Below are 15,012 nucleotides of genomic sequence, written 5' to 3' on the forward strand. Positions count from 1 at the left end.
TAATTATAAGCCAGCTGGCACAGGTGCACATTTAAGCACACGGCCATGTGTCCTGCAACAACTGCTGGCAGCAGAATGGGTGGTTGTACAGAGGAGGTCAATGACCTTCCACTTGGCGCCATCATAGGATGCTGTCTTTCCAACAAATCCATTCGCCACATTTCTCTCCTGCTAGATTTGCCCTGATCAATGATGCCCTGAAATGATGGTTAAGTGGAAACGCCTGGGAGAAGCTTCAGTTGTGAAGTGGTACAGGCTGCACAATCTCACAGAATGGGAACTGATCACCCAACATTAATACCCAACCTGAATGGTAGCAAATCCCAACAACATCTAATGGAAATCCTTCCCAGAAGAGTACAGGTGATTATAGCAAGTATGTGTGCCTAAATTCATATTAAACCCCTTGGTTTTGGAATGAGATGTTGGACATGCTGATGTCCACAAACTTTTAGCCACATATGGATCTCTTTCTTTGGCAGTCCCTTATTAAGTATTTCTATTTGCAGGTTGACCTTATACTGGGCGTGTTCATATAGAGATGTGTGCTGGCACTGCTGAAGTCAGGAGGCATTTTCCTTGTTCTTTGTCGGATCTTTATAATTAACTCCAAGTGTAACTAACTAATGTGCAACGGGTGGTTTTGTGCCACTTCAGCCAAGATGGTTTTGCGATTTCCGTAAAATCGCAGCAGCTTAAAAATGAGCAGAACATTTCTCCTTAATTAACAGATAACTCTCCTGTTGACACCGCACTGGATTTACTTTCCCAGGAAGCATTTCAGCAGTTGTGAAAGAGCTGTGTAATTAGTTTATGCCTATCTACACAGGTTTCATTAGCATTTCAATGTTTTTTGCAACGAGCGGCATTTCTGGCGCCGTGATGTTTTTTCAAACCAGGCTGATTATGCATAAGAAGTCAGTATATTTTCTGTGAGAAACAACACATCTGGAAACTAATTAGCTGCTTTCAATAATGCTTACCACAGATCCATTTCTATTTTACAGTTTTATTTAACTTTGCCAAGCCAATGGGTTGTGCTTTCCAGCTGATTTGATGGTGGTGAATGGACATCTCCAATACTGCATAATAAACTGCCTCTAATGTGACATTATTATCTGGTTGCTGTAGGCATTTTTCACTTCTAATAACGTGAATTTAGCACGGATGGCGCATCACAAAGAATAATTCTTCTTTATATCAATCAAACCGAGTCACACAAAACCCGAAAGTAATTAAATGCTGTCATTGTTTCAGCTGTACTTTTTCCTCACATGAATATTCATTCCTCTGAAGGAGGAATAAGGAGGAGCATAACTTCTTGTTTATTTAGAAGACACTTTTATTTTTTGAGAAAGCAACACCAGACAATCTGTGGGGCAACTGGGGCTGAGGACCTCGCTCTGGGGCCCAGCGGTGACATCACTCTGCCAACGGTGGGAGTTGAAACGCCGACCTTCTGATCACAGTGTCCGAACGCGCTGAGCCACACAGCAGCCCCATTAATAGCCTGGGATCTGTAAGTATCAGTTAGCCAGTGGTAATCGTGACAGATCACCTTGTGAAGTCAGGTTCCCTCCTAAAGCTTCTCTTTTAGGATGAACTATCCTCCGGCTACATCATGCTGAGCGTTTTTATGGCACAAACAGAGCGAAAGTGCCTCTTATTATCTCTCCATGTGCCGTCAGTGGTTTGTCTCGGAAAGGTTCAGTACTCACCATGTTTTATGCCCATTTTGAAGTTCTGCTTAATTAAACTACGTAAGACCCTAATTAACGCACCAGTAAAGCAGTTGAATTATTATATAACTGAACCTGAAGGGGTGACTTTAGTTGCAGTCAAAAAATTGTTCAAAACTTTTACAATGAAAATGTTAGCATTGCATTTGGCCCACAATGTTCTATAAAGTCAGAGTTTTAAATGTACTAGAATTAGTGATGCTTAAAGTAATGTGCCTTTTTAACCTAAAATAAAATTTGAGATGTTGACATCATCAATATATGCTGGGGTATTGGACGAATAGAGAACTAAAGCTTTACTAAATTTCAACTGGAGCTTTCAGCGGCGTAACCCAGCGCAGTGGGTTTTTAAGGGCTGGCCCGGTTTAGCTAACCTTCCTGAAACTGCATATAAAACACAAGCCCTGGCACCACACGTGACTCTGTACAGTAAATATAAAATCCGCCCTTGCAGCCTTCACACCGACAATAAATCACTGCAAGAGATGATGGGAAATTTGAATGCATGCAGTAAACGCGGGAGATGAGGTCTGGGCCCAGAGCCCCGGCCAAGCAGAAAGAAAGGTGAGTGGGACGAGGCGAAGACGGAGAAGACGGCATGACAGGGAGAAGAAGCTCTCGCTATTAAACCACTTACACTTGTACCTTGGCATTTATTGGAAGCTCAGCCTAGCCACACTTACTCGTAATCAACTCCTCGACAGCTGTTTGTTTGTAATGTATGATTTGTCTCACTTTGGACAACAGTGTTTGCTAAATAAAGTAGATGTAAATGTAAACATAAGATCGGTCTCCTAAATACTGTAAGCCAGTCTTTCCCAATCCAGTCCAAGGGGACCCCCAGACTGTCCACATTTTTGCTCCCTCTGTCTGGGAGGTAGCAAAAGCATGGGCTGTCTGGGGGTCTCCAAGACCCTTTCAAACCCGCATGGAAACACAGTTTCATGAGCAGCGTAGCCATGTGACAATCAGCCCCTGAAGAACGCGTCGCTCACCGGAGGTGTTAATAATGCGCGTTGTCATGCTGGCACCCCCGAGGCCAACCAAACAACTGCTGGTGTAATTAAAAACACAGGGAGAAAAGCACACGCGCCTCATTACGGCTGCTATCAGTGATCCAAGCCAGGTCACCGGAATAATAAGGCCTGGCTTGCAAGAATTATTCAAATCAAGTTATTACTTGCAGCATTTCATCAGTATATAAATTCTGTTCAGCTCTTTGTACGTCTGTTTAGCATAATAAGCCGACCGTGATGCATACGAATGGGTCAGTAGAGACGGGCATCTGAGGATAGACTAAAGATAATCCCGCAGACAGATCCACAAAGGTCTGATTGACCAAACACTGGGCGTCCTACATCATCATATAAACGTTCCTTCTACACTGAGCTGTGATTGATGCATAGCAGTGGTCTGTAACCCTTTTTTACAGTGAGTCATTTTTACAAAGCAAGTGACCTGGAGAGCTACGAAGGCATGACGGTAAATTTTGCCAGTGGGGACGTCTCTCTTCAGTTCACTTCGCAGACTGGGTGGGGGGGTGAGGTTGACTTGGAATGTCTTACAGATCAACTGGTTAGTGACCACTGGTATGCAGGGGTATGTAGGGGTGTTTGTAGCTATTGAAAAGATCAGGGGTTTCAGTCTCATTTGCCTGAGGCTTGTCTTTTCTTTTGAGACACAAAAGTTTTTATCAACAAACATATAATGTTCAAGGAAACTGAGGCTAATAAATATAATAATTTATCATCAGATTATCATTTAATCAATATAAATAATTTTTCACATCTCACCTGTAGGACCATGAAGACACAAATTCTACATTATATTATTATATTACAATATCCAAAATCCCAGGGGATATGCCATCTCACAAGATCTAAATGATCTTCCCATCCTGGGTTGTTCCCTGCCTTACACCTCTAGCCACCAGGATAGGCTCTGGACCCCCGCAACACTGAATAGGACAAGAAGGTATAGAAAATGGATAGATGGATATATGATCATATAAATATTTCTTTCAAGTTTATCTCTCTCTCTCTGTCTCACACACACACACACAAACATATGCATAATTTTCTCCAGTGTAGCCTGGCTCAGTCAACTGCAGCAGCTCATCATAACCATCACTGCTTGCACTGACAACACAAATTTATATAGATATTAAGATTACATCCGTGACAAAAGATAACCTTTTTTTTTTTCTTTCATATCCCTGTACAGCATATATGGATGTGTGTATCTGTGCTTTAGCAATACGGTTTCTTATGGTGATGTGAATGGGTGCTTTCACACTGCATGAACTTATTTCAGGAACCAGAACTTTTTTCCAGAACCTGTGTTCTTCACACCACAGGAACTCGGCCTGATTGTAGTTCCTCTGACTCTTTTTTAGTATCTACTCCAGACTCAGTACTTTCATGAACTACTGTCTCCCATGCTTACTTAGCATAAAGGTCCCAGTTCTGTTGTGTGGTGTGAGAGTGGCCAGGAGGTATGAAAGTTCCTGGTCTGGACAGCCGAAGAACGTGTAACTAGGAACCAGGTTCCAGAACTTTGCTGTGGAAGTGCCTAATACAGCAAGCCTATTTGAAATTAAATGAATACCCATATTCAATGATTTACCTTGAGTTTTTTCTTAAAATAGCCAAGAAGGCTGGATAGGTTTTTAAAACTGGATCTTTTCATCTGCGTTCGCACAACTTCCAGCTTTTCTGTGCACTGCGTAGTGCTTGATTACTCCTCATCCTTCGGATGTTGCAAATCTAGTTCCACTCTGTTACACAGTCTGACTGTTGATTCACTATAACACCTCCTTTTTCCATGCACCAACATAAAATACTCGGGGCTACGCTTAAAAATACTCGGGGCTATAGCCCCAGGTGCTCAGACCTAGCGACGCCAGTGGGGTTATGTCTGATCCCGTGTTTAGCACCTATTTGTTGCACATGGCTTATTTATTATTCAGCACAGAGGGTTAACGAGTCCCAGAAGTATCTATGCACATTAAAATGTAAAATAATATGAGGGCTATAATCATTTATCAGTTATATATTCCTTTATGGATGCTGTAAAGTGTGGGCTAGCATTGGGAATCACGAGGATGCGGAGATGGATTCTGCAGGTCGTCTTTGATAGCTGGGATTTCGAGGCAGCCTCTGTGAGCACAGCTACTGAATAAGCACAGCTGGAGGCTGATGGACTCATCAGAGGGCTATGTAAATCAGCTGGATGAAACAGGGAGCAGGAGGGAACAGGAAGCCGTCACCCTCAGCAGAGAAGAGCTGTCTGGCTCAGTCTCCTGTGCTTTTTGCTCTCAGTTTGGGGCTCAGCTTTTCCTGTTAAGAGCCCACAGGCATCATGTGTAACTCCAGTTCACCACGGCTTTGCTCGTCCCGCCTCTGCGACGGCTTCTCCTTATCACAATGGGTGCATGCTGGGTATTTGTTCTGTTTCAACCATGTGACTCCCAAAGCCTGTGAACAAGGACCTGTTTTAAAAGCAGAAGCCTTCAGAAACTGGGTTTCAAGCAGCCTTTAAGCAAAGGATGAAGAGCTTTCAGAGCCCACGAGCAGAGAGAGAATCACAAGGACTCCACCGCGGCTTGGAAAGAGTGCGTAAGGGAAGGTGCTGTGTCGCTCTGTGTCATCACTTCAGTGGTAGTAAGATAACGGCGAAGGCTGCAGTGATCCTACACAAAATCAGTGTTTGTGAGACACCACTTTGGTGTTTATCCCAGCAGTTAAACTCCATTTTCACCATTCACACAGTCAAAGTATATTAGTAGAATTGTTACAAATTACAGTTAATGGTACTATTAACATGGCCGTAACATGTATTTACTTTCATGCAAGGACACTGAGGAAATAATGGAAGTTTAGGAAAATCACACATAATTCAATAACTAGTATTTTCTTTCCTCATAAGGATCCTCTTGCCTTATTTAAATAGACTAACAAAAGCCTGAATAATTACATATGGATGTGAATATATTTCTGTTATGAACTGGCCTTCTGACTGCTGGGTAAGTGAACATGGACAACTGGAAATAACTTATGTATGCCCAAAGTTCTCATTTACCTGTCTTCTAAGGTCCTTGATTACCACAGACAGAGACAGGGAAGAAGGATTTTTCATCTTAAGTGATTTAAGGTTTGTTGTAATTAAAATCAGCTGCTGGATAAACTACCTTACTATATGTTTAGAGAAAAAGGCTGAAATCTTTTTGTAATCTGGATAACAAAATTTTGTGATATATATTTTTTTTTGCTGGTATCAGAGGTGTAAAGAGTACCTGAAAACCATACTTGAGTAAGAGTACAGATACCTTACTGTATAAATTACTCCATTACAAGTTACAAGTCACCAATTCCAATAAGACTTGAGTAAAAGTCGTAAAGTATCCAATTTTAAAAGAACTTAAGTATTTTACTCGTACTGAATGTAGGCTCAAAGAACACCAAGAAATGTGGAAAACAAGGAACTATTTATTTATGAGGCTTTATTTCCTAATATAGACATTAAATTGAACACCTCAATGTTTCAAAATGGCAGAAGAAGAAAATAGAACAAAAAGTCAGTCTCAGTCAAACTCAAATGTTCAAAAAAAAGGTAAAACAATAAAAAAAACTAATAAAAAAACAAATTCAGAGCTGACTTTAATGGTGTTTTAAGGGCAATTCTTAAGGGCATTTCAAGCAAAAATGGAGCACTCATAGTAATAAAATAATGACTTGAATTACACCATGATAATTATCAATATCGTTTGATATGATCATGATAAAAATATTTTTGCTATATCGCACAGCCTTAATGGATGCTACCACAGTGGCTTTGCTAACTAGCTAATAACTAGTAACCCATAGGAAGCAAGCTGAACAGTCGTTTGAGCAGACAGTAATATCTGATGACGCACAAAGTCTTTAAGTGTCAAGTCTTGTTAACTACATGGAAGCTATATTATCAGCAAGAAGGTCTTTACCTAGTTACCATAGTTTTGGTAGTGAGTCGGCTAGATAGTCAGCTAACTGACGGAAACGTTTAACCAGCAGCAAAACAACCACAAACAACCATGCGGGTCCCACTGTAAAATCTTTGTGCAGTAATTGACAGTCAATAGTGTGTCTAGCAGAAACATTAACAAACAAAATAATAAATAATAGATAGCACTGTTATTACACTGGGACACTAAAGATTTTTAACTTAATGACATAACAGGTACTACAACGATTCCGTTCTGCGAGTTCGCTTTGGCTTCCGCTTTAAGACGTGTTGGACAAGGGCGTGGCTTTCGCGGTACGAATGGGCCGGGTTGGATGTGGGCGGGGTTGGATGTGGGCGGGGTTGGATGTCCAACCCCGCCCTCCTGCAGGCTGCAGCCAGACATACTTGAAGAAATTAGCCGTGGTAGATAAAGATCCTGACTTGTCGCACGCAATCACAATGTAGCGAGTAACGGTAAGCGTCCGTTCAAATGTAGTGGAGTAAAGAGTACATATATTCAGTCACAAATGTAGTGGAGTAGAGAGTAAAAGTTGCTTATATTTTTGATACTCAGTACAAGTACAAAGTAGCCAAAAAAATACTTAAGTACAGTAACGAAGTCCATTTACTCAAGTACTTTACACCACTGGCTGGTATGCGTAAAATTAAAGGTGTAATATCTTTCGCGTACTGTACTACACAGCAGAGGTCCTGGATGCTACCAGAAGTACCGAGTCTTTTCTCACGTTCCCTCATTTGTCACATGTTCTGTTGTCTATTTATTCAAGCTGTTTCTCTGAAAGATGGGGTGATAGAACAGGAACAGCATGATAGCTATATAGTCCAGGAACTTTCCTATCTCCTGCCACAAGCAAAAACATTTATTGTGTGGAAATATCAAATTGCTAATTATATGAAAATCACGTATAATTTCTTATCTTCCTTTAAATTAAGAAATGTGAGATCTATTGAGATAGAAATTAACTGGGAGCTATATTTAACAACTCAAATCCAGTCACATTAAAGCTTAAAGCTTAATTTGCATATCTGTTGAAATATAGCGGGTGGCTTTTATTGAACAAGCCCAATATTAAATCAGCACTCTGATTCTCAGCAAATATAACATTTACCATTTAGCTTTTCGGACCAGTGGTCATTGCGGGAGATTTACTGAAAGAATCGCACCCCATAATAGCACGAATGCATCCATTTCCCTGTATTTGCTAATTCTAGTGCCCGATTACATTATGACTTTACTGAATGGGGCTGTACACTATTTTGGTTCCATTAACTAAATCACCCCTAATGTTCTTTTGTGTAGGAACAATAATCTGCTTATGCTTTTCAGAACACCAGTGGGAATAGCTGGCCTTTTCCATTTATAACTGTAATTTAATACCATTTTCATGTGCAATGATTATATTATATAATATATCATTACTGGGGTCTTTTTCATGCAGAGTCTAAGTTACTGGGAACATCTGCAGAGCTGCATGATTTGCGATGTTTCCTGCAGAAAGGCGCGGCCGTGCTCAGCTAATGGGCTATTATCTCCAGTTAAAAGTGACTGTGGCTTCAGCAGCAGTATCAGCCCAGGCCTTTAAACTGACCCTGAATGCCACGGAGACTCACGACCCGGCCAGTGGCAGAGAAAACCTTCACTGTCCTCTTCCCGAGCTTTCTATTCATTTGCTGCTTGAATACCAAGCCCCCCAGAGAAAAGTGCCTCTTCTGTGCTTTTTAAAAATAAAATTGGTTCATTTCGTAAAAAGACCTTTGTGGCCATAAAGATTTGGAACCACGTATTACAGTTTGGGGTCCACGCTTTGTTATGAAGGTTACATGAAACTGCTTAGCTAGTGCTGTCATTATATGTGCATTCATTTTATTTTATTATTTTTTTCAAATTCAGAAAAGAAAATGTAGTGAAATGTATAATTTTTATATATTTTTATAAGCATTGTATATATATTAGGTGTGCTTCTCAATGCAGTTGTGGAACAACTGTACGTTGGGTCCTGGGGCCAAAATGGACCATGCCCCCACCCCTCAAATTCACACCGAGGGCCTGCCTAAGTTGCATATCATACCCATCATGCACTGCAGTAGTTATGAAAACTACACAAACGTGCTTTTATCGTTAAATATACAAGTTTGACTACAAAACATTACAAACTATTACATTCCAGTTTTTTTTAAGTATTGTACTAAATATTTTTGTGTTGAGTAGCATGTGACATGTTCAAGTAATATGTATGACATCAGCACCTTAATCTCCATGAATATTTCGTAAATATACTGTATGTGAGATTTGCAGTCGGAACGGGATCCTCAGCAGCACTGGAGGGTGTGGGCCCTGGAGTTGCTCACCCAGCTGGTCTGCCAATCAGTCCAGCCTCAGTGGGTTTGGGATGTTTGTCCGGAAGGATGTGGGGTCAAAGCCCTTAACGCCAGCTGCTTAAGGGTCAGTGGCTGATTCTGCTCTCTCAGCTCATGCTTTCCTCTCTGACAAATGTGACAAATGCGATTCTTCTACTGAACATGACTGAGATGTGAGGATAAGGACAGGTAACTGTGGAAACCCAAACAGCCCACACATTCATACTCGATTGAACTGTGAAAGTGTTTCCCAATAATTTTTCAAATTGTACCATAGCAAAATATAACATGGAAAAATAACTTATTTGTGTATCACTCTTTAGCAAGAATTATTAGGCTATTTTTCTGACTCAAAATTATAATGAAGGGATCTCACATTAAACTAACTGCCGCAATTAATGCAGGATTGAAAATTACGAGAAATGGGCAAAATTATGGTGCCAACCCCATGAACTGCTTTCTTCATCTTTTTTTTTTTTTTTGAAACGATAATTTAACAAAAAGTCAGACACATTTATCTAGAGATCCTGGAGATCTACAATTTGTCGGAAAGATGTATTGGTAATGGGTTAAGATACTAATGCAAGTTTCCTAATGTCTTCTTAAGTTTCTCGACAGTAATTAAGCTAAGTTATATTAATATGCATAAGTAGGCCACTTATAATAATGTTAAGATTATTATAAGTGGCCTTAAAGAATAAAATGATTTCAAAATCAAGTCATAATCACAGGGACTTAATTGTTTCCTTCCCAAATAATAAAAATCATTTAAAATGTTATGTTGTTATACCCATGTTGGCGTATTGTATTGCTCACAGATGACAGGGACAGTCTATCTACAGCATGTCTCATTATCAGCAGTGGTCTTTACCACCAGTCAAACCATGCGACCCCTGCTGACCACATGAAGTCACTGCACTAAATATTAAATATATATACCTTCCTTATTTAGGAGATGCTGAAGCAGCATGTTTTGCTAACCAGCTTAGCTACAATTTTCTTACTCTACTCACTAGCCAATTATATAGTGTTTGGGGGCCCTTTTTGAGTCGGGCCCCAGCAAACCAGCCCCTGCTTGCCTTACATCTTGCAGTCTCCCAGCCCACAATTAGTCCACAATGAGCTGGGCACTTTGGCCTCAGTGTTGTTGCTTCTCGCTCATATCTGTCAGAGTGTTGTTTCCATGTTTTGAATTAGAATTTAGAGATCAGTGGTCATTGTTAACACACCACAGCACACAGTGCACAACAACGAAATGTGTCCTCTGCATTTAACCCATATGGGACTTTCATATCATATCAGGGGGCAGCTAATTCAGCGCCCGGGGAGCAGTGCTTGGGGGGCGGTACCTTACTCAGGGTACTTCAATGGTGCCTTATTGGTCGGGGATTCAAACCAACAATCTTTCAATTACAAGTGCGTTCCCCTAACCACCAAACCACCACTGCCCACAAGCATAAGATCTCACAGAGGCTCACAGGCAGCCACATGCTCAATGCGTTGAGCCATTTTGGGGTCTCGTTTGTTCGGTTTCGCCTTTCGGTCCCGATCTTGGTGTCCCCTTGTCTCGGGTCCCAACCTCCATCAACCATTCGCACTTGAGTCCTGTTACTGTAAACCTCATTCTACAGCCATCGGCCCAGCCTGATTCCCGTGGTATTCAGAGACCAGCAAGCAGAACGTCTCTCAGCCAATGGGAGCGTCTAGTTTGGGTGCTTTGTGCATCAATTCAAATCAAGTCAACTGGGCTTTATTGTCATAGCATGTGCCTGTGTCTGCTCAGATACCGCAATAATAAACATTTTGAGTGCAGCAGTGACTGATGTAACTGGTACAGACAGAGGCATATTTCAAATAAAATGCCACTTTGACTTTAATAGTTATTGTTCACAGCTGAGCTGTAAACTTCAATGGAAGTTGTGAAGTGCTAAGCCATGTACTTCCCGGAAAACGACAGAGTACTTGTATCTTCATATTAATACGAGACGCGTTTGGTCCAAACAGCAGAAGTAATTAGTATGAGCATAAGAAGGTTTAATGTCATATTCAAGTGAGCAAAAAATAACCACACGATGAATTGTAAAGGCCAATTATAACACACCATTGTAATTTACTAAGCACGTAGTCTCTCTTAGGATGTGGCTGTAGTACTGTATATGGAAATCATTCATCCATTGTCCTATTGTTTATCCTCATCAGAATCATGGGGGCCTGGAACCTATCTTAGGCAGCACATGACACAATGCAGAGGACACTGTGGACGAGATGTCAGTCCATTGCAGGGGACAGATTCCTCCAAAATGTGGTAAAACCTGCTTATGGGGACAATTTTCAGATCCTCACAAAGGAGACGTCAAGTTTATAAAAATCCGTGAATGAAGTAAAAAAACAACTAAAAATGCTTCCCATATTTTGTTGAGGGTTTGGGCTCGGTAAGAGTGATTATCATAGTTAGAATTAAGGTTATGTCCCCACAATGAAAGGAATATACTGTGGAGAACTATGTGGGAACCAGCTATTCAGTCCTCACATGAGGAAACTCGATTTGATAAAAATCAGTGAATGCAATCAAAAAAGTAAAAATGCTACAAGTCTCATATTTTGTTTGGTTACTTATGGTTAAGGTTATGGCTGGGTGGGGGTTAAAGGTGCCATTGTTGGGGTCAGAGTTTAGCACATAGAAATGAATGGAGGTCCTCACAAAGATATTACAAACGTGTACACGTGTTGTGTGTGAGTGTGCACATGCTCTTTGGTTTTTGGGGCTGCATATCACTGAATGAACTGCAGATTCACAGGGTTATATTTTCTAATATAAATACAGTAGAATATAAAGAAATGTCTCTGAGTACTGTTGAAAAATGATAAACTGTTTCACCCCAACAGTAACCTCTGGGATGTCATTTCTATTTTCTTTAGATCAGGTGTTCTCTAACAAAAAGAAAAGTATAAGGGCCCAAGAGTGAGAATTGGATTAGATCTTTGCAAACTATGGGAGCTGGTGATCTTCTGACTCTACGAGGGGCCACCTGAGCTGTCATGATGAGTTTGAGGCCTGAAGGACCCTCTAAGGGCTAAAATGAAGCTACACAGCACCATTTTTCTGGAGAAGAAGCTCTTACAGTTTTTGTCACCGACCTGCCATAGGTTTACAACTCAATCATGCAAAATGGGTGGCAATATGGAGAAAACACATCTGAGTATACATGATTAGTACAGTTTCCAAGGTCTTTTACAATACTTCTGTTTAATTAGATTGAGGACTGCTTAGAAATGAGCAGTTAATGTCAGTTAAATTGATTGGTTGGTTTCAAAATATAAAAAATACATCAAAGAATATGTCCAGTTTTGCTGTATTGTGTCTTATTGCCACAATACCATATATTTTGTTAGAAAGCGTCCCTGGACAGTATATAAACAAGTATATAGATAGTACACAACATTCTTCACTTACTACATGTAATACTTTACATAAAAAATACCACATTAAACACAGTACATAATATACGTCACTTAGTACATACTATACTTCACATAGTACACACTAAGCTTCACTGCCACCCCTGTATATATTACAGTTTAGATAAGGGTAAGTGTATTTTTATCAAAATTGAATTGCTTACGCTGAATAGGGTTGCAGGTCAGGAGCTGGAGCCTAGCCTAGGCAGCACTGGGCAAAAGGCAGATGTACTCCCTGGATGTCATGCCAGTCCATTACATAGCACTCACAGTTACAGTCACGCATATGGGCTATTAGCTAGCTGTGTGTTTTTGGATTGTAGGAGGAAAAACTGGATTAATGCTTGGGGGTGTGAGGTGGGAGTGCCACTGCATCACCCCTGATTCCAAATACAAAAATATGTAGTACTATAGGATAGCATGTGCATTCATCTTGTTTTACCCAGAGGTAGCTGAGACAGTCCTGCTGACATTCACTGAAACAGGAAGTCTTGCTTTGGCTCATGCAGTCCAATTGCTCTCAGATTTCCTGTCTTGTCCACCAGAGTTAATTTTTGCTGTCCTGGTTCTGTAGTGTCTTTGGATTTGTTTCAAGTTCTATCCTCCTACTTTCTTCTCTCTCTTGGTTCTCTCACCTTGGCTCAACCAGTCATCCATATTTGAGTCCTCCTCCTGTTTGTTTTTTTCCGAAACCTTCCTGTTGTGTCAGAGGACTAAAGTCCTGGCAGTCACCTCTTTTATTGGACATTCTGCCTCATTGATCTGGGGATCAAGGGCAGAAGACCTGGCAGTGTGTGTATGTGTGTGGGGGGGTCCAATTTGGGGAGTTTTGCAACAATGTGTTGGTCCAATCTTGAAAACTGTTTTCATAAACTGCTATAAATATTAGTTATTGGTAAACTTAATTCACTCAGAATAAAATTTAAACTGTGAAAAGACAACTGTTTGAGAGAAAAAGCTATGTTAAAATGCTAACTGCTTTTTGGTGTGTTTATGAAAAGCTGAATCGCGATAAGATCCCTGATGGACCAAGCTGAGACTTGTCAGTGCTTCTTGGTGTGTTTATGAAAAGCTGAATCGCGATAAGATTCCTGATGAACCAAGCTGAGACTTGTCAGTGCTTCTTGGTGTGTTTATGAAAAGCTGAATCGCGATAAGATTCCTGATGAACCAAGCTGAGACTTGTCAGTGCTTCTTGGTGTGTTTATGAAAAGCTGAATCGCGATAAGATCCCTGATGGACCAAGCTGAGACTTGTCAGTGCTTCTTGGTGTGTTTATGAAAAGCTGAATCGCGATAAGATCCCTGATGGACCAAGCTGAGACTTGTCAGTGCTTCTTGGTGTGTTTATGAAAAGCTGAATCGCGATAAGATCCCTGATGGACCAAGCTGAGACTTGTCAGTGCTTCTTGGTGTGTTTATGAAAAGATGAATCGCGATAAGATTCCTGATGAACCAAGCTGAGACTTGTCAGTGCTTCTTGGTGTGTTTATGAAAAGCTGAATCGCAGTGAGAGCCCCGTGATGGACCTGGCTGAGGAATGTCAGCTCTGTGTCCTGTCAGTTTACGGTCAACAGCTTTCATGCTGTCCTGAACTTGGCATGTGGCTGCATCAAGTCCTTCTCCTAGCTGCACTCAGTCTACTTAACATCAGCCAAAACACCGGTAGATCTTAATGTAATGTAGATATTAAGGTGAAGCCTCTGCTCTTTAGTGCAGTACAATCCGTCATGCTGTTGAATATATATACAGTACTGCACAAAGTTCTTAGGCAGGCAAAGAAAATGTTTAAGGCTATTTATCTTGGCAGTAAATGAAAAAAACACAACATAGCATTATAACACAGGCAAATTAACAGTAACACAATAAAAAAATAAACAAGAATTTCAGCTGTTCTCCAAAAAGTTACTGATGTCTTGTTGGACAGTTAGATAACCTCCGCTTTGGTTCCCAAACCTCTCCTTAGGTTCACCTCAGCCATTCAATGTATTCATTAAATTTTTCGACCAGCTCAATTAATTAACTAGTTAGATTAGTTAAATAACTCAATGAGGTACTGATTAACTAAACATGTTGGGGTAATGGTCGAGTGAAAAAATACACGAGTGTATTAGACGGCTACTGCAACACTGGGGTGACTTTAGGAGAGGTTTTGAAACGGCTTGAGCTAACACACCTTGAAAGATATAATGTCACAGCTTTACACCAAAATGAACATCATCTAAACATAATTTTCTGTGACTGCCTAAGACTTTCCCATCCTCTTCCTGGCTCTAACTCCGATTCTCCAAAGACACGTCTCATCTTCTTGCATGGCTGACCTGGTCTCTAATGGACCAGCGTGATGAAGATGATGCTGTGCTGCTCTCCATGAAGACCCCATGCTCAGGTCCATCTGTCAACCTGTGGACTTGCATGACACAGAAACGGGTCTTATTGTTGTCAGATCAGAT

This window comes from Paramormyrops kingsleyae, chromosome 6 (genome assembly GCF_048594095.1).
Source record: "Paramormyrops kingsleyae isolate MSU_618 chromosome 6, PKINGS_0.4, whole genome shotgun sequence".
Classification (NCBI taxonomy): Eukaryota; Metazoa; Chordata; class Actinopteri; order Osteoglossiformes; family Mormyridae; genus Paramormyrops; species Paramormyrops kingsleyae.